The following is a 22,245-nucleotide window of genomic DNA, read 5'->3' as shown; positions in this document are numbered from 1 at the left end:
ACAGTACAGAGATAATAAACACAGTGATGTCACAGTACAGAGATAATAAACACAGTGATGTCACAGTACAGAGATAATAAACACAGTGATGTCACAGTACAGGGATAATAAACACAGTGATGTCACAGTACAGAGATAATAAACACAGCGATGTCACAGTACAGAGATAATAAACACAGTGATGTCACAGTACAGGGATAATAAACACAGCGATGTCACAGTACAGAGATAATAAACACAGTGATGTCACAGTACAGGGATAATACACACAGCGATGTCACAGTACAGAGATAATAAACACAGCGATGTCACAGTACAGGGATAATAAACACAGTGATGTCACAGTACAGGGATAATAAACACAGTGATGTCACAGTACAGGGATAATAAACACAGTGATGTCACAGTACAGGGACAATAAACACAGTGATGTCACAGTACAGGGATAATAAACACAGTGATGTCACAGTACAGAGATAATAAACACAGTGATGTCACAGTACAGAGATAATAAACACAGCGATGTCACAGTACAGGGATAATAAACACAGTGATGTCACAGTACAGGGACAATAAACACAGTGATGTCACAGTACAGAGATAATAAACACAGTGATGTCACAGTACAGAGATAATAAACACAGTGATGTCACAGTACAGAGATAATAAACACAGTGATGTCACAGTACAGAGATAATAAACACAGTGATGTAACAGTACAGGGATAATAAACACAGTGATGTCACAGTACAGGGACAATAAACACAGTGATGTCACAGTACAGGGATAATACACACAGTGATGTCACAGTACAGGAATAATACACACAGTGATGTCACAGTACAGAGATAATAAACACAGTGATGTCACAGAACAGGGATAATAAACACAGTGATGTCACAGTACAGGGATAATAAACACAGTGATGTCACAGTACAGGGATAATACACACAGCGATGTCACAGTACAGAGATAATAAACACAGCGATGTCACAGTACAGGGATAATAAACACAGCGATGTCACAGTACAGAGATAATAAACACAGCGATGTCACAGAACAGGGATAATAAACACAGTGATGTCACAGTACAGGGATAATAAACACAGTGATGTCACAGTACAGAGATAATAAACACAGCGATGTCACAGTACAGGGATAATAAACACAGCGATGTCACAGTACAGGGATAATAAACACAGTGATGTCACAGTACAGAGATAATAAACACAGTGATGTCACAGAACAGGGATAATAAACACAGTGATGTCACAGTACAGGGATAATAAACACAGTGATGTCACAGTACAGGGACAATAAACACAGTGATGTCACAGTACAGGGATAATAAACACAGTGATGTCACAGTACAGGGATAATAAACACAGTGATGTCACAGTACAGAGATAATAAACACAGTGATGTCACAATACAGGGATAATAAACACAGTGATGTCACAGTACAGAGATAATAAACACAGTGATGTCACAGTACAGGGATAATAAACACAGTGATGTCACAGTACAGGGACAATAAACACAGTGATGTCACAGTACAGGGATAATAAACACAGTGATGTCACAGTACAGGGATAATAAACACAGTGATGTCACAGTACAGGATAATAAACACAGTGATGTCACAGTACAGAGATAATAAACACAGTGATGTCACAGTACAGGGATAATAAACACAGTGATGTCACAGTACAGGGATAATACACACAGCGATGTCACAGTACAGAGATAATAAACACAGCGATGTCACAGTACAGGGATAATAAACACAGCGATGTCACAGTACAGAGATAATAAACACAGTGATGTCACAGAACAGGGATAATAAACACAGTGATGTCACAGTACAGGGATAATAAACACAGTGATGTCACAGTACAGAGATAATAAACACAGCGATGTCACAGTACAGGGATAATAAACACAGCGATGTCACAGTACAGGGATAATAAACACAGTGATGTCACAGTACAGAGATAATAAACACAGTGATGTCACAGAACAGGGATAATAAACACAGTGATGTCACAGTACAGGGATAATAAACACAGTGATGTCACAGTACAGGGACAATAAACACAGTGATGTCACAGTACAGAGATAATAAACACAGTGATGTCACAATACAGGGATAATAAACACAGTGATGTCACAGTACAGAGATAATAAACACAGTGATGTCACAGTACAGGGATAATAAACACAGTGATGTCACAGTACAGGGACAATAAACACAGTGATGTCACAGTACAGGGATAATAAACACAGTGATGTCACAGTACAGGGATAATAAACACAGTGATGTCACAGTACAGGATAATAAACACAGTGATGTCACAGTACAGAGATAATAAACACAGTGATGTCACAGTACAGGGATAATAAACACAGTGATGTCACAGTACAGGGATAATACACACAGCGATGTCACAGTACAGAGATAATAAACACAGTGATGTCACAGTACAGGGATAATAAACACAGTGATGTCACAGTACAGGGATAATAAACACAGTGATGTCACAGTACAGGGATAATAAACACAGTGATGTCACAGTACAGGGATAATAAACACAGCGATGTCACAGTACAGAGATAATAAACACAGTGATGTAACAGTACAGGGATAATAAACACAGTGATGTCACAGTACAGGGATAAGACACACAGCGATGTCACAGTACAGAGATAATAAACACAGTGATGTCACAGTACAGGGATAATAAACACAGTGATGTCACAGTACAGGGATAATAAACACAGTGATGTCACAGTACAGAGATAATAAACACAGTGATGTAACAGTACAGGGATAATAAACACAGTGATGTCACAGTACAGGGATAATAAACACAGCGATGTCACAGTACAGAGATAATAAACACAGTGATGTCACAGTACAGGGATAATAAACACAGTGATGTCACAGTACAGAGATAATAAACACAGTGATGTAACAGTACAGGGATAATAAACACAGTGATGTCACAGTACAGGGATAATACACACAGCGATGTCACAGTACAGAGATAATAAACACAGTGATGTCACAGTACAGGGATAATAAACACAGTGATGTCAGAGTACAGAGATAATAAACACAGTGATGTCACAGTACAGAGATAATAAACACAGTGATGTCACAGTACAGGGATAATAAACACAGTGATGTCACAGTACAGAGATAATAAACACAGAGATGTAACAGTACAGGGATAATAAACACAGTGATGTCACAGTACAGGGATAATAAACACAGCGATGTCACAGTACAGAGATAATAAACACAGTGATGTCACAGTACAGGGATAATAAACACAGTGATGTCACAGTACAGAGATAATAAACACAGTGATGTAACAGTACAGGGATAATAAACACAGTGATGTCACAGTACAGGGATAATACACACAGCGATGTCACAGTACAGAGATAATAAACACAGTGATGTCACAGTACAGGGATAATAAACACAGTGATGTCAGAGTACAGAGATAATAAACACAGTGATGTCACAGTACAGAGATAATAAACACAGTGATGTAACAGTACAGGGATAATAAACACAGTGATGTCACAGTACAGGGATAATACACACAGCGATGTCACAGTACAGAGATAATAAACACAGCGATGTCACAGTACAGGGATAATAAACACAGTGATGTCACAGTACAGGGATAATAAACACAGTGATGTCACAGTACAGGGATAATAAACACAGCGATGTCACAGTACAGGGATAATAAACACAGCGATGTCACAGTACAGAGATAATAAACAGTGATGTCACAGTACAGGGATAATAAACACAGTGATGTCACAGTACAGAGATAATAAACACAGTGATGTCACAGTACAGGGATAATACACACAGCGATGTCACAGTACAGGGATAATACACACAGTGATGTCACAGTACAGAGATAATAAACAGTGATGTCACAGTACAGGGATAATAAACACAGTGATGTCACAGTACAGAGATAATAAACACAGTGATGTCACAGTACAGGGATAATACACACAGCGATGTCACAGTACAGGGATAATACACACAGTGATGTCACAGTACAGAGATAATAAACACAGTGATGTCACAGTACAGAGATAATAAACACAGTGATGTCACAGTACAGAGATAATAAACACAGTGATGTCACAGTACAGGGATAATACACACAGCGATGTCACAGTACAGGGATAATACACACAGTGATGTCACAGTACAGGGATAATAAACACAGTGATGTCACAGTACAGAGATAATAAACACAGTGATGTCACAGTACAGGGATAATACACACAGCGATGTCACAGTACAGGGATAATACACACAGTGATGTCACAGTACAGAGATAATAAACACAGTGATGTCACAGTACAGAGATAATAAACACAGTGATGTCACAGTACAGAGATAATAAACACAGTGATGTCACAGTACAGAGATAATAAACACAGTGATGTCACAGTACAGAGATAATAAACACAGTGATGTCACAGTACAGAGATAATAAACACAGTGATGTCACAGTACAGAGATAATAAACACAGTGATGTCACAGTACAGAGATAATAAACACAGTGATGTCACAGTACAGAGATAATAAACACAGTGATGTCACAGTACAGAGATAATAAACACAGTGATGTCACAGTACAGAGATAATAAACACAGTGATGTCACAGTACAGGGATAATACACACAGCGATGTCACAGTACAGGGATAATACACACAGCGATGTCACAGTACAGAGATAATAAACACAGCGATGTCACAGTACAGAGATAATAAACACAGTGATGTCACAGTACAGGGATAATACACACAGTGATGTCACAGTACAGGGATAATAAACACAGCGATGTCACAGTACAGAGATAATAAACACAGCGATGTCACAGTACAGGGATAATAAACACAGTGATGTCACAGTACAGAGATAATAAACACAGTGATGTCACAGTACAGAGATAATAAACACAGTGATGTCACAGTACAGGGATAATAAACACAGTGATGTCACAGTACAGAGATAATAAACACAGTGATGTCACAGTACAGGGATAATACACACAGCGATGTCACAGTACAGGGATAATACACACAGCGATGTCACAGTACAGAGATAATAAACACAGCGATGTCACAGTACAGGGATAATAAACACAGCGATGTCACAGTACAGAGATAATAAACACAGTGATGTAACAGTACAGGGATAATAAACACAGTGATGTCACAGTACAGGGATAATACACACAGCGATGTCACAGTACAGAGATAATAAACACAGTGATGTCACAGTACAGGGATAATAAACACAGTGATGTCACAGTACAGGGATAATAAACACAGTGATGTCACAGTACAGGGATAATAAACACAGTGATGTCACAGTACAGGGATAATAAACACAGTGATGTCACAGTACAGGGATAATAAACACAGCGATGTCACAGTACAGGGATAATAAACACAGTGATGTCACAGTACAGGGATAATAAACACAGCGATGTCACAGTACAGAGATAATAAACAGTGATGTCACAGTACAGGGATAATAAACACAGTGATGTCACAGTACAGAGATAATAAACACAGTGATGTCACAGTACAGGGATAATACACACAGCGATGTCACAGTACAGGGATAATACACACAGTGATGTCACAGTACAGAGATAATAAACAGTGATGTCACAGTACAGGGATAATAAACACAGTGATGTCACAGTACAGAGATAATAAACACAGTGATGTCACAGTACAGGGATAATACACACAGCGATGTCACAGTACAGGGATAATACACACAGTGATGTCACAGTACAGAGATAATAAACACAGTGATGTCACAGTACAGGGATAATAAACACAGTGATGTCACAGTACAGAGATAATAAACACAGTGATGTCACAGTACAGGGATAATACACACAGCGATGTCACAGTACAGGGATAATACACACAGCGATGTCACAGTACAGAGATAATAAACACAGCGATGTCACAGTACAGAGATAATAAACACAGTGATGTCACAGTACAGGGATAATACACACAGTGATGTCACAGTACAGGGATAATAAACACAGCGATGTCACAGTACAGAGATAATAAACACAGTGATGTCACAGTACAGAGATAATAAACACAGTGATGTCACAGTACAGGGATAATAAACACAGTGATGTCACAGTACAGAGATAATAAACACAGTGATGTCACAGTACAGGGATAATACACACAGCGATGTCACAGTACAGGGATAATACACACAGCGATGTCACAGTACAGAGATAATAAACACAGCGATGTCACAGTACAGGGATAATAAACACAGTGATGTCACAGTACAGGGATAATACACACAGCGATGTCACAGTACAGAGATAATAAACACAGCGATGTCACAGTACAGGGATAATAAACACAGTGATGTCACAGTACAGGGATAATACACACAGCGATGTCACAGTACAGGGATAATAAACACAGTGATGTCACAGTACAGAGATAATAAACACAGCGATGTCACAGTACAGAGATAATAAACACAGCGATGTCACGGTACAGGGATAATAAACACAGTGATGTCACGGTACAGGGATAATACACACAGCGATGTCACAGTACAGAGATAATAAACACAGCGATGTCACAGTACAGGGATAATAAACACAGCGATGTCACAGTACAGGGATAATAAACACAGTGATGTCACAGTACAGAGATAATAAACACAGTGATGTCACAGTACAGGGATAATAAACACAGTGATGTCACAGTACAGGGATAATACACACAGCGATGTCACAGTACAGAGATAATAAACACAGCGATGTCACAGTACAGGGATAATAAACACAGCGATGTCACAGTACAGGGATAATAAACACAGTGATGTCACAGTACAGAGATAATAAACACAGTGATGTCACAGTACAGAGATAATAAACACAGTGATGTCACAGTACAGGGATAATAAACACAGTGATGTCACAGTACAGAGATAATAAACACAGTGATGTCACAGTACAGAGATAATAAACACAGTGATGTCACAGTACAGGGATAATAAACACAGTGATGTCACAGTACAGGGACAATAAACACAGTGATGTCACAGTACAGGGATAATACACACAGTGATGTCACAGTACAGGAATAATACACACAGTGATGTCACAGTACAGGGATAATAAATACAGTGGTGTCACAGTACAGGGACAATAAACACAGTGATGTCACAGTACAGGGATAATACACACAGTGATGTCACAGTACAGGAATAATACACACAGTGATGTCACAGTACAGAGATAATAAACACAGTGATGTCACAGTACAGAGATAATAAACACAGTGATGTCACAGTACAGGGATAATAAACACAGTGATGTCACAGTACAGGGACAATAAACACAGTGATGTCACAGTACAGGGATAATACACACAGTGATGTCACAGTACAGGAATAATACACACAGTGATGTCACAGTACAGGGATAATAAATACAGTGGTGTCACAGTACAGGGATAATAAACACAGTGATGTCACAGTACAGGGATAATACACACAGTGATGTCACAGTACAGGAATAATACACACAGTGATGTCACAGTACAGGGACAATAAACACAGTGATGTCACAGTACAGGGATAATACACACAGTGATGTCACAGTACAGGAATAATACACACAGTGATGTCACAGTACAGGGATAATAAATACAGTGATGTCACAGTACAGGGATAATAAACACAGTGATGTCACAGTACAGGGATAATACACACAGTGATGTCACAGTACAGGGATAATAAACACAGTGATGTCACAGTACAGGGACAATAAACACAGTGATGTCACAGTACAGGGATAATACACACAGTGATGTCACAGTACAGGAATAATACACACAGTGATGTCACAGTACAGGGATAATAAATACAGTGGTGTCACAGTACAGGGACAATAAACACAGTGATGTCACAGTACAGGGATAATACACACAGTGATGTCACAGTACAGGAATAATACACACAGTGATGTCACAGTACAGAGATAATAAACACAGTGATGTCACAGTACAGGGATAATAAACACAGTGATGTCACAGTACAGGGATAATACACACAGCGATGTCACAGTACAGAGATAATAAACACAGCGATGTCACAGTACAGGGATAATAAACACAGTGATGTCACAGTACAGAGATAATAAACACAGTGATGTCACAGAACAGGGATAATAAACACAGTGATGTCACAGTACAGGGATAATAAACACAGTGATGTCACAGTACAGAGATAATAAACACAGCGATGTCACAGTACAGGGATAATAAACACAGCGATGTCACAGTACAGAGATAATAAACACAGTGATGTCACAGTACAGGGATAATAAACACAGTGATGTCACAGTACAGGGACAATAAACACAGTGATGTCACAGTACAGGGATAATAAACACAGTGATGTCACAGTACAGGGATAATAAACACAGTGATGTCACAGTACAGAGATAATAAACACAGTGATGTCACAGTACAGGGATAATACACACAGCGATGTCACAGTACAGAGATAATAAACACAGTGATGTCACAGTACAGGGATAATAAACACAGTGATGTCACAGTACAGGGATAATAAACACAGTGATGTCACAGTACAGGGATAATAAACACAGTGATGTCACAGTACAGGGATAATAAACACAGTGATGTCACAGTACAGGGATAATACACACAGCGATGTCACAGTACAGAGATAATAAACACAGTGATGTCACAGTACAGGGATAATAAACACAGTGATGTCACAGTACAGGGATAATAAACACAGTGATGTCACAGTACAGGGATAATAAACACAGTGATGTCACAGTACAGGGATAATAAACACAGTGATGTCACAGTACAGAGATAATAAACACAGTGATGTCACAGTACAGAGATAATAAACACAGTGATGTCACAGTACAGAGATAATAAACACAGTGATGTAACAGTACAGGGATAATAAACACAGTGATGTCACAGTACAGAGATAATAAACACAGTGATGTCACAGTACAGAGATAATAAACACAGTGATGTAACAGTACAGGGATAATAAACACAGTGATGTCACAGTACAGGGATAATACACACAGCGATGTCACAGTACAGAGATAATAAACACAGTGATGTCACAGTACAGGGATAATAAACACAGTGATGTCACAGTACAGGGATAATACACACAGTGATGTCACAGTACAGAGATAATAAACACAGTGATGTCACAGTACAGGGATAATAAACACAGTGATGTCACAGTACAAGGATAATACACACAGCGATGTCACAGTACAGAGATAATAAACACAGTGATGTCACAGTACAGGGATAATAAACACAGTGATGTCACAGTACAGGGATAATAAACACAGTGATGTCACAGTACAGGGATAATAAACACAGTGATGTCACAGTACAGGGATAATAAACACAGTGATGTCACAGTACAGAGATAATAAACACAGTGATGTCACAGTACAGGGATAATAAACACAGTGATGTCACAGTACAGGGATAATAAACACAGTGATGTCACAGTACAAGGATAATACACACAGCGATGTCACAGTACAGAGATAATAAACACAGTGATGTCACAGTACAGGGATAATAAACACAGTGATGTCACAGTACAGGGATAATAAACACAGTGATGTCACAGTACAGGGATAATAAACACAGTGATGTCACAGTACAGGGATAATAAACACAGTGATGTCACAGTACAGAGATAATAAACACAGTGATGTCACAGTACAGGGATAATAAACACAGTGATGTCACAGTACAGGAATAATAAACACAGTGATGTCACAGTACAGGGATAATAAACACAGTGATGTCACAGTACAGAGATAATAAACACAGTGATGTAACAGTACAGGGATAATAAACACAGTGATGTCACAGTACAGGGATAAAACACACAGCGATGTCACAGTACAGAGATAATAAACACAGTGATGTCACAGTACAGGGATAATAAACACAGTGATGTCACAGTACAGGGATAATAAACACAGTGATGTCACAGTACAGGGATAATAAACACAGTGATGTCACAGTACAGGGATAATAAACACAGTGCTGTCACAGTACAGGGATAATAAACACAGTGATGTCACAGTACAGGGATAATAAACACAGTGATGTCACAGTACAGGGATAATAAACACAGTGATGTCACAGTACAGGGATAATAAACACAGTGATGTCACAGTACAGGGATAATAAACACAGTGATGTCACAGTACAGAGATAATAAACACAGCGATGTCACAGTACAGGGATAATAAACACAGCGATGTCACAGTACAGGGATAATAAACACAGCGATGTCACAGTACAGGGATAATACACACAGTGATGTCACAGTACAGAGATAATAAACAGTGATGTCACAGTACAGGGATAATAAACACAGTGATGTCACAGTACAGAGATAATAAACACAGTGATGTCACAGTACAGAGATAATAAACACAGTGATGTCACAGTACAGGGATAATAAACACAGTGATGTCACAGTACAGAGATAATAAACACAGTGATGTCACAGTACAGGGATAATACACACAGCGATGTCACAGTACAGGGATAATACACACAGTGATGTCACAGTACAGAGATAATAAACACAGCGATGTCACAGTACAGGGATAATAAACACAGCGATGTCACAGTACAGGGATAATACACACAGCGATGTCACAGTACAGGGATAATACACACAGTGATGTCACAGTACAGAGATAATAAACACAGCGATGTCACAGTACAGGGATAATAAACACAGCGATGTCACAGTACAGGGATAATACACACAGCGATGTCACAGTACAGGGATAATACACACAGTGATGTCACAGTACAGGGATAATAAACACAGCGATGTCACAGTACAGGGATAATACACACAGTGATGTCACAGTACAGAGATAATAAACACAGCGATGTCACAGTACAGGGATAATAAACACAGCGATGTCACAGTACAGGGATAATACACACAGTGATGTCACAGTACAGGGATAATACACACAGTGATGTCACAGTACAGAGATAATAAACACAGTGATGTCACAGTACAGGGATAATACACACAGCGATGTCACAGTACAGGGATAATACACACAGCGATGTCACAGTACAGAGATAATAAACACAATGATGTCACAGTACAGGGATAATAAACACAATGATGTCACAGTACAGGGATAATAAACACAGTGATGTCACAGTACAGGAATAATGCACACAGTGATGTCACAGTACAGGGATAATAAACACAGTGATGTCACAGTACACGGATAATACACACAGCGATGTCACAGTACAGAGATAATAAACACAATGATGTCACAGTACAGGGATAGTAAACACAGTGATGTCACAGTACAGGGATAATACATACAGTGATGTCACAGTACAGGAATAATGCACACAGTGATGTCACAGTACAGGGATAATACACACAGTGATGTTACAGTACAGGGATAATAAACACAGTGATGTCACAGTACAGGGATAATAAACACAGCGATGTCACAGTACAGAGATAATACACACAGTGATGTCACAGTACAGAGATAATAAACACAGTGATGTCACAGTACAGAGATAATAAACACAGCGATGTCACAGTACAGAGATAATAAACACAGCGATGTCACAGAACAGAGATAATAAACACAGCGATGTCACAGTACAGAGATAATACATACAGTGATGTCACAGTACAGGAATAATGCACACAGCGATGTCACAGTACAGGGATAATACACACAGCGATGTCACAGTACAGAGATAATAAACACAATGATGTCACAGTACAGGGATAATAAACACAATGATGTCACAGTACAGGGATAATAAACACAGTGATGTCACAGTACAGGAATAATGCACACAGTGATGTCACAGTACAGGGATAATAAACACAGTGATGTCACAGTACACGGATAATACACACAGCGATGTCACAGTACAGAGATAGTAAACACAATGATGTCACAGTACAGGGATAATAAACACAGTGATGTCACAGTACAGGGATAATACATACAGTGATGTCACAGTACAGGAATAATGCACACAGTGATGTCACAGTACAGGGATAATACACACAGTGATGTCACAGTACAGGGATAATAAACACAGTGATGTCACAGTACAGGGATAATAAACACAGTGATGTCACAGTACAGGAATAATGCACACAGTGATGTCACAGTACAGGGATAATAAACACAGTGATGTCACAGTACACGGATAATACACACAGCGATGTCACAGTACAGAGATAATAAACACAATGATGTCACAGTACAGGGATAATAAACACAGTGATGTCACAGTACAGGGATAATACATACAGTGATGTCACAGTACAGGAATAATGCACACAGTGATGTCACAGTACAGGGATAATAAACACAGTGATGTCACAGTACAGGGATAATACATACAGTGATGTCACAGTACAGGAATAATGCACACAGTGATGTCACAGTACAGGGATAATAAACACAGCGATGTCACAGTACAGAGATAATAAACACAGCGATGTCACAGTACAGAGATAATAAACACAGCGATGTCACAGTACAGAGATAATAAACACAGCGATGTCACAGTACAGAGATAATACATACAGTGATGTCACAGTACAGGAATAATGCACACAGTGATGTCACAGTACAGGGATAATAAACACAGTGATGTCACAGTACAGGGATAATACACACAGTGATGTCACAGTACAGGGATAATAAACACAGCGATGTCACAGTACAGAGATAATACACACAGTGATGTCACAGTACAGAGATAATAAACACAGTGATGTCACAGTACATGGATAATACACACAGTGATGTCACAGTACAGAGATAATACACACAGTTATGTCACAGTACAGGGATAATAAACACAGTGATGTCACAGTACAGGGATAATACACACAGTGATGTCACAGTACAGGGATAATAAACACAGCGATGTCACAGTACAGAGATAATACACACAGTGATGTCACAGTACAGAGATAATAAACACAGTGATGTCACAGTACATGGATAATACACACAGTGATGTCACAGTACAGGGATAATAAACACAGTGATGTCACAGTACAGGGATAATAAACACAGTGATGTCACAGTACAGAGATAATAAACACAGTGATGTCACAGTACAGGGATAATACACACAGCGATGTCACAGTACAGAGATAATAAACACAGCGATGTCACAGTACAGGGATAATAAACACAGCGATGTCACAGTACAGAGATAATAAACACAGTGATGTCACAGTACAGGGATAATACACACAGCGATGTCACACTACAGAGATAATAAACACAGTGATGTCACAGTACAGGGACAATAAACACAGTGATGTCACAGTACAGAGATAATAAACACAGTGATGTCACAGTACAGAGATAACAAACACAGTGATGTCACAGTACAGAGATAATAAACACAGCGATGTCACAGTACAGAGATAATAAACACAGCGATGTCACAGTACAGGGATAATAAACACAGTGATGTCACAGTACAGAGATAATAAACACAGTGATGTCACAGTACAGAGATAATAAACACAGTGATGTCACAGTACAGAGATAATAAACACAGTGATGTCACAGTACAGGGATAATAAATACAGTGATGTCACAGTACAGGGATAATAAACACAGTGATGTCACAGTACAGGGATAATAAACACAGTGATGTCACAGTACAGAGATAATAAACACAGTGATGTCACAGTACAGGGATAATAAACACAGTGATGTCACAGTACAGAGATAATAAACACAGTGATGTCACAGTACAGGGATAATAAACACAGTGATGTTACAGTACAGAGATAATAAACACAGCGATGTCACAGTACATGGATAATACACACAGTGATGTCACAGTACAGGGATAATAAACACAGCGATGTCACAGTACAGAGATAATAAACACAGTGATGTTACAGTACAGGGATAATAAACACAGTGATGTCACAGTACAGAGATAATAAACACAGTGATGTTACAGTACAGAGATAATAAACACAGTGATGTCACAGTACAGGGATAATAAACACAGTGATGTCACAGTACAGAGATAATAAACACAGCGATGTCACAGTACAGGGATAATAAACACAGTGATGTCACAGTACAGAGATAATAAACACAGTGATGTCACAGTACAGGGATAATACACACAGCGATGTCACAGTACAGAGATAATAAACACAGCGATGTCACAGTACAGGGATAATAAACACAGTGATGTCACAGTACAGGGACAATAAACACAGTGATGTCACAGTACAGAGATAATAAACACAGTGATGTCACAGTACAGAGATAATAAACACAGTGATGTCACAGTACAGAGATAATAAACACAGCGATGTCACAGTACAGGGATAATAAACACAGTGATGTCACAGTACAGAGATAATAAACACAGTGATGTCACAGTACAGGGATAATACACACAGCGATGTCACAGTACAGAGATAATAAACACAGCGATGTCACAGTACAGGGATAATAAACACAGCGATGTCACAGTACAGAGATAATAAACACAGTGATGTCACAGTACAGGGATAATAAACACAGCGATGTCACAGTACAGGGATAATAAACACAGTGATGTCACAGTACAGGGACAATAAACACAGTGATGTCACAGTACAGAGATAATAAACACAGTGATGTCACAGTACAGAGATAATAAACACAGTGATGTCACAGTACAGAGATAATAAACACAGCGATGTCACAGTACAGAGATAATAAACACAGCGATGTCACAGTACAGAGATAATAAACACAGCGATGTCACAGTACAGAGATAATAAACACAGTGATGTCACAGTACAGGGATAATAAACACAGTGATGTCACAGTACAGAGATAATAAACACAGTGATGTCACAGTACAGAGATAATAAACACAGTGATGTCACAGTACAGAGATAATAAACACAGTGATGTCACAGTACAGGGATAATAAACACAGTGATGTCACAGTACAGAGATAATAAACACAGTGATGTCACAGTACAGAGATAATAAACACAGTGATGTCACAGTACAGGGATAATAAACACAGTGATGTCACAGTACAGGGATAATAAACACAGTGATGTCACAGTACAGGGATAATAAACACAGCGATGTCACAGTACAGAGATAATAAACACAGCGATGTCACAGTACAGAGATAATAAACACAGTGATGTCACAGTACAGGGATAATAAACACAGTGATGTCACAGTACAGAGATAATAAACACAGCGATGTCACAGTACAGAGATAATAAACACAGCGATGTCACAGTACAGGGATAATACACACAGCGATGTCACAGTACAGAGATAATAAACACAGCGATGTCACAGTACAGGGATAATAAACACAGCGATGTCACAGTACAGGGACAATAAACACAGTGATGTCACAGTACAGGGATAATAAACACAGTGATGTCACAGTACAGAGATAATAAACACAGTGATGTCACAGTACAGGGATAATAAACACAGTGATTTCACAGTACAGAGATAATAAACACAGTGATGTCACAGTACAGAGATAATAAACACAGTGATGTCACAGTACAGAGATAATAAACACAGTGATGTCACAGTACAGGGATAATAAACACAGTGATGTCACAGTACAGAGATAATAAACACAGTGATGTCACAGTACAGAGATAATAAACACAGTGATGTAACAGTACAGGGATAATAAACACAGTGATGTCACAGTACAGGGACAATAAACACAGTGATGTCACAGTACAGGGATAATACACACAGTGATGTCACAGTACAGGAATAATACACACAGTGATGTAACAGTACAGAGATAATAAACACAGTGATGTCACAGAACAGGGATAATAAACACAGTGATGTCACAGTACAGGGATAATACACACAGCGATGTCACAGTACAGAGATAATAAACACAGCGATGTCACAGTACAGGGATAATAAACACAGTGATATCACAGTACAGAGATAATAAACACAGTGATGTCACAGAACAGGGATAATAAACACAGTGATGTCACAGTACAGGGATAATAAACACAGTGATGTCACAGTACAGAGATAATAAACACAGCGATGTCACAGTACAGGGATAATAAACACAGTGATGTCACAGTACAGAGATAATAAACACAGTGATGTCACAGTACAGGGATAATAAACACAGTGATGTCACAGTACAGGGATAATACACACAGCGATGTCACAGTACAGAGATAATAAACACAGTGATGTCACAGTACAGGGATAATAAACACAGTGATGTCACAGTACAGGGATAATAAACACAGTGATGTCACAGTACAGGGATAATAAACACAGTGATGTCACAGTACAGGGATAATAAACACAGTGATGTCACAGTACAGAGATAATAAACACAGTGATGTCACAGTACAGAGATAATAAACACAGTGATGTCACAGTACAGAGATAATAAACACAGTGATGTCACAGTACAGAGATAATAAACACAGTGATGTAACAGTACAGGGATAATAAACACAGTGATGTCACAGTACAGGGATAATACACACAGCGATGTCACAGTACAGAGATAATAAACACAGTGATGTCACAGTACAGGGATAATAAACACAGTGATGTCACAGTACAGGGATAATAAACACAGTGATGTCACAGTACAGGGATAATAAACACAGTGATGTCACAGTACAGGGATAATAAACACAGTGATGTCACAGTACAGGGATAATAAACACAGTGATGTCACAGTACAGAGATAATAAACACAGTGATGTCACAGTACAGGGATAATAAACACAGTGATGTCACAGTACAGGGATAATAAACACAGCGATGTCACAGTACAGGGATAATAAACACAGTGATGTCACAGTACAGGGATAATAAACACAGTGATGTCACAGTACAGAGATAATAAACACAGTGATGTCACAGTACAGGGATAATAAACACAGTGATGTCACAGTACAGGGATAATAAACACAGTGATGTCACAGTACAGAGATAATAAACACAGCGATGTCACAGTACAGAGATAATAAACACAGTGATGTCACAGTACAGGGATAATAAACACAGTGATGTCACAGTACAGAGATAATAAACAGTGATGTCACAGTACAGGGATAATAAACACAGTGATGTCACAGTACAGAGATAATAAACAGTGATGTCACAGTACAGGGATAATAAACACAGTGATGTCACAGTACAGAGATAATAAACACAGTGATGTCACAGTACAGAGATAATAAACACAGTGATGTCACAGTACAGGGATAATAAACACAGTGATGTCACAGTACAGAGATAATAAACACAGTGATGTCACAGTACAGGGATAATACACACAGCGATGTCACAGTACAGGGATAATACACACAGTGATGTCACAGTACAGAGATAATAAACACAGCGATGTCACAGTACAGGGATAATAAACACAGCGATGTCACAGTACAGGGATAATACACACAGCGATGTCACAGTACAGGGATAATACACACAGTGATGTCACAGTACAGAGATAATAAACACATCGATGTCACAGTACAGGGATAATAAACACAGCGATGTCACAGTACAGGGATAATACACACAGCGATGTCACAGTACAGGGATAATACACACAGTGATGTCACAGTACAGGGATAATAAACACAGCGATGTCACAGTACAGGGATAATACACACAGTGATGTCACAGTACAGAGATAATAAACACAGCGATGTCACAGTACAGGGATAATAAACACAGCGATGTCACAGTACAGGGATAATACACACAGTGATGTCACAGTACAGGGATAATACACACAGCGATGTCACAGTACAGGGATAATAAACACAGTGATGTCACAGTACAGGGATAATACACACAGTGATGTCACAGTACAGAGATAATAAACACAGTGATGTCACAGTACAGGGATAATACACACAGCGATGTCACAGTACAGGGATAATACACACAGCGATGTCACAGTACAGAGATAATAAACACAATGATGTCACAGTACAGGGATAATAAACACAATGATGTCACAGTACAGGGATAATAAACACAGTGATGTCACAGTACAGGAATAATGCACACAGTGATGTCACAGTACAGGGATAATAAACACAGTGATGTCACAGTACACGGATAATACACACAGCGATGTCACAGTACAGAGATAATAAACACAATGATGTCACAGTACAGGGATAATAAACACAGTGATGTCACAGTACAGGGATAATACATACAGTGATGTCACAGTACAGGAATAATGCACACAGTGATGTCACAGTACAGGGATAATACACACAGTGATGTTACAGTACAGGGATAATAAAAACAGTGATGTCACAGTACAGGGATAATAAACACAGCGATGTAACAGTACAGAGATAATACACACAGTGATGTCACAGTACAGAGATAATAAACACAGTGATGTCACAGTACAGAGATAATAAACACAGCGATGTCACAGTACAGAGATAATAAACACAGCGATGTCACAGTACAGAGATAATAAACACAGCGATGTCACAGTACAGAGATAATACATACAGTGATGTCACAGTACAGGAATAATGCACACAGCGATGTCACAGTACAGGGATAATAAACACAATGATGTCACAGTACAGGGATAATAAACACAATGATGTCACAGTACAGGGATAATAAACACAGTGATGTCACAGTACAGGAATAATGCACACAGTGATGTCACAGTACAGGGATAATAAACACAGTGATGTCACAGTACACGGATAATACACACAGCGATGTCACAGTACAGAGATAATAAACACAATGATGTCACAGTACAGGGATAATAAACACAGTGATGTCACAGTACAGGGATAATACATACAGTGATGTCACAGTACAGGAATAATGCACACAGTGATGTCACAGTACAGGGATAATACACACAGTGATGTCACAGTACAGGGATAATAAACACAGTGATGTCACAGTACAGGGATAATAAACACAGTGATGTCACAGTACAGGAATAATGCACACAGTGATGTCACAGTACAGGGATAATAAACACAGTGATGTCACAGTACACGGATAATACACACAGCGATGTCACAGTACAGAGATAATAAACACAATGATGTCACAGTACAGGGATAATAAACACAGTGATGTCACAGTACAGGGATAATACATACAGTGATGTCACAGTACAGGAATAATGCACACAGTGATGTCACAGTACAGGGATAATACACACAGTGATGTCACAGTACAGAGATAATAAACACAGCGATGTCACAGTACAGAGATAATAAACACAGCGATGTCACAGTACAGAGATAATAAACACAGCGATGTCACAGTACAGAGATAATAAACACAGCGATGTCACAGTACAGAGATAATACATACAGTGATGTCACAGTACAGGAATAATGCACACAGTGATGTCACAGTACAGGGATAATAAACACAGTGATGTCACAGTACAGGGATAATACACACAGTGATGTCACAGTACAGGGATAATAAACACAGTGATGTCACAGTACAGGGATAATAAACACAGCGATGTCACAGTACAGAGATAATAAACACAGTGATGTCACAGTACAGGGATAATAAACACAGTGATGTCACAGTACAGAGATAATAAACACAGTGATGTCACAGTACAGGGATAATAAACACAGTGATGTCACAGTACAGGGATAATAAACACAGCGATGTCACAGTACAGAGATAATAAACACAGTGATGTCACAGTACAGGGATAATAAACACAGTGATGTCACAGTACAGGGATAATAAACACAGTGATGTCACAGTACAGGGATAATACACACAGTGATGTCACAGTACAGGGATAATAAACAGTGATGTCACAGTACAGGGATAATAAACACAGCGATGTCACAGTACAGAGATAATACACACAGTGATGTCACAGTACAGAGATAATAAACACAGTGATGTCACAGTACATGGATAATACACACAGTGATGTCACAGTACAGAGATAATAAACACAGCGATGTCACAGTACAGGGATAATAAACAAAGTGATGTCACAGTACAGGGATAATAAACACATTGATGTCACAGTACAGGGATAATAAACAGTGATGTCACAGTACAGGGATAATAAACACAGTGATGTCAGAGTACAGGGATAATAAACACAGTGATGTCACAGTACAGAGATAATAAACACAGTGATGTCACAGTACATGGATAATACACACAGCGATGTCACAGTACAGAGAAAATAAACACAGTGATGTCACAGTACATGGATAATACACACAGTGATGTCACAGTACATGGATAATACACACAGCGATGTCACAGTACAGAGATAATAAACACAGTGATGTCACAGTACAGAGATAATAAACACAGTGATGTCACAGTACATGGATAATACACACAGCGATGTCACAGTACAGAGATAATAAACAGTGATGTCACAGTACAGGGATAATAAACACAGTGATGTCACAGTACAGAGATAATAAACAGTGATGTCACAGTACAGGGATAATAATCACAGTGATGTCATAGTACAGGGATAATACACACAGCGATGTCACAGTAGACGGATAATAAACACAGTGATGTCACAGTACAGGGATAATACACACAGTGATGTCACAGTACAGGGATAATAAACAGTGATGTCACAGTACAGGAATAATAAACAGTGATGTCACAGTACAGGGATAATAAACACAGTGATGTCACAGTACAGGGATAATACACACAGTGATGTCACAGTACAGGAATAATAAACACAGTGATGTCACAGTACAGGGATAATAACCACAGTGATGTCATAGTACAGAGATAATAAACACAGTGATGTCACAGTACAGGGATAATAAACACAGTGATGTCACAGTACAGTGATAATAAACAGTGATGTCACAGTACAGGGATAATAACCACAGTGATGTCATAGTACAGGGATAATACACACAGCGATGTCACAGTAGACGGATAATAAACACAGTGATGTCACAGTACAGGGATAATACACACAGTGATGTCACAGTACAGGGATAATAAACAGTGATGTCACAGTACAGGGATAATAAACAGTGATGTCACAGTACAGGGATAATAAACACAGTGATGTCACAGTACAGGGATAATACACACAGTGATGTCACAGTACAGGAATAATAAACACAGTGATGTCACAGTACAGGGATAATAACCACAGTGATGTCATAGTACAGAGATAATAAACACAGTGATGTCACAGTACATGGATAATAAACACAGTGATGTCACAGTACAGGGATAATACAGGGATGTCACAGTACAGGGATAATAAACAGTGATGTCACAGTACAGGGATAATAAACACAGTGATGTCATAGTACAGGGATAATACACACAGCGATGTCACAGTAGACGGATAATAAACACAGTGATGTCACAGTACAGGGATAATACACAAAGTGATGTCACAGTACAGGGATAATAAACACAGTGATGTCACAGTACAGGGATAATACACAAAGTGATGTCACAGTACAGGGATAATAAACACAGTGATGTCACAGTACAGGGATAATAAACAGTGATGTCACAGTACAGGGATAATAAACAGTGATGTCACAGTACAGGGATAATACACAAAGTGATGTCACAGTACAGGGATAATAAACACAGTGATGTCACAGTACAGGGATAATAAACAGTGATGTCACAGTACAGGGATAATAAACAGTGATGTCACAGTACAGGGATAATAAACACAGTGATGTCACAGTACATGGATAATAAACACAGTGATGTCACAGTACAGGGATAATACAGGGATGTCACAGTACAGGGATAATAAACAGTGATGTCACAGTACAGGGATAATAAACACAGTGATGTCATAGTACAGGGATAATACACACAGCGATGTCACAGTAGACGGATAATAAACACAGTGATGTCATAGTACAGGGATAATACACACAGCGATGTCACAGTAGACGGATAATAAACACAGTGATGTCACAGTACAGGGATAATACACACAGTGATGTCACAGTACAGGGATAATAAACAGTGATGTCACAGTACAGGGA

The sequence above is a fragment of the Ranitomeya imitator genome, chromosome 4 (assembly GCF_032444005.1).
Source record: "Ranitomeya imitator isolate aRanImi1 chromosome 4, aRanImi1.pri, whole genome shotgun sequence".
Classification (NCBI taxonomy): Eukaryota; Metazoa; Chordata; class Amphibia; order Anura; family Dendrobatidae; genus Ranitomeya; species Ranitomeya imitator.
The sequence above is the reverse complement of the archived record's forward strand: the minus strand, read 5'-3'. Positions refer to the sequence as shown.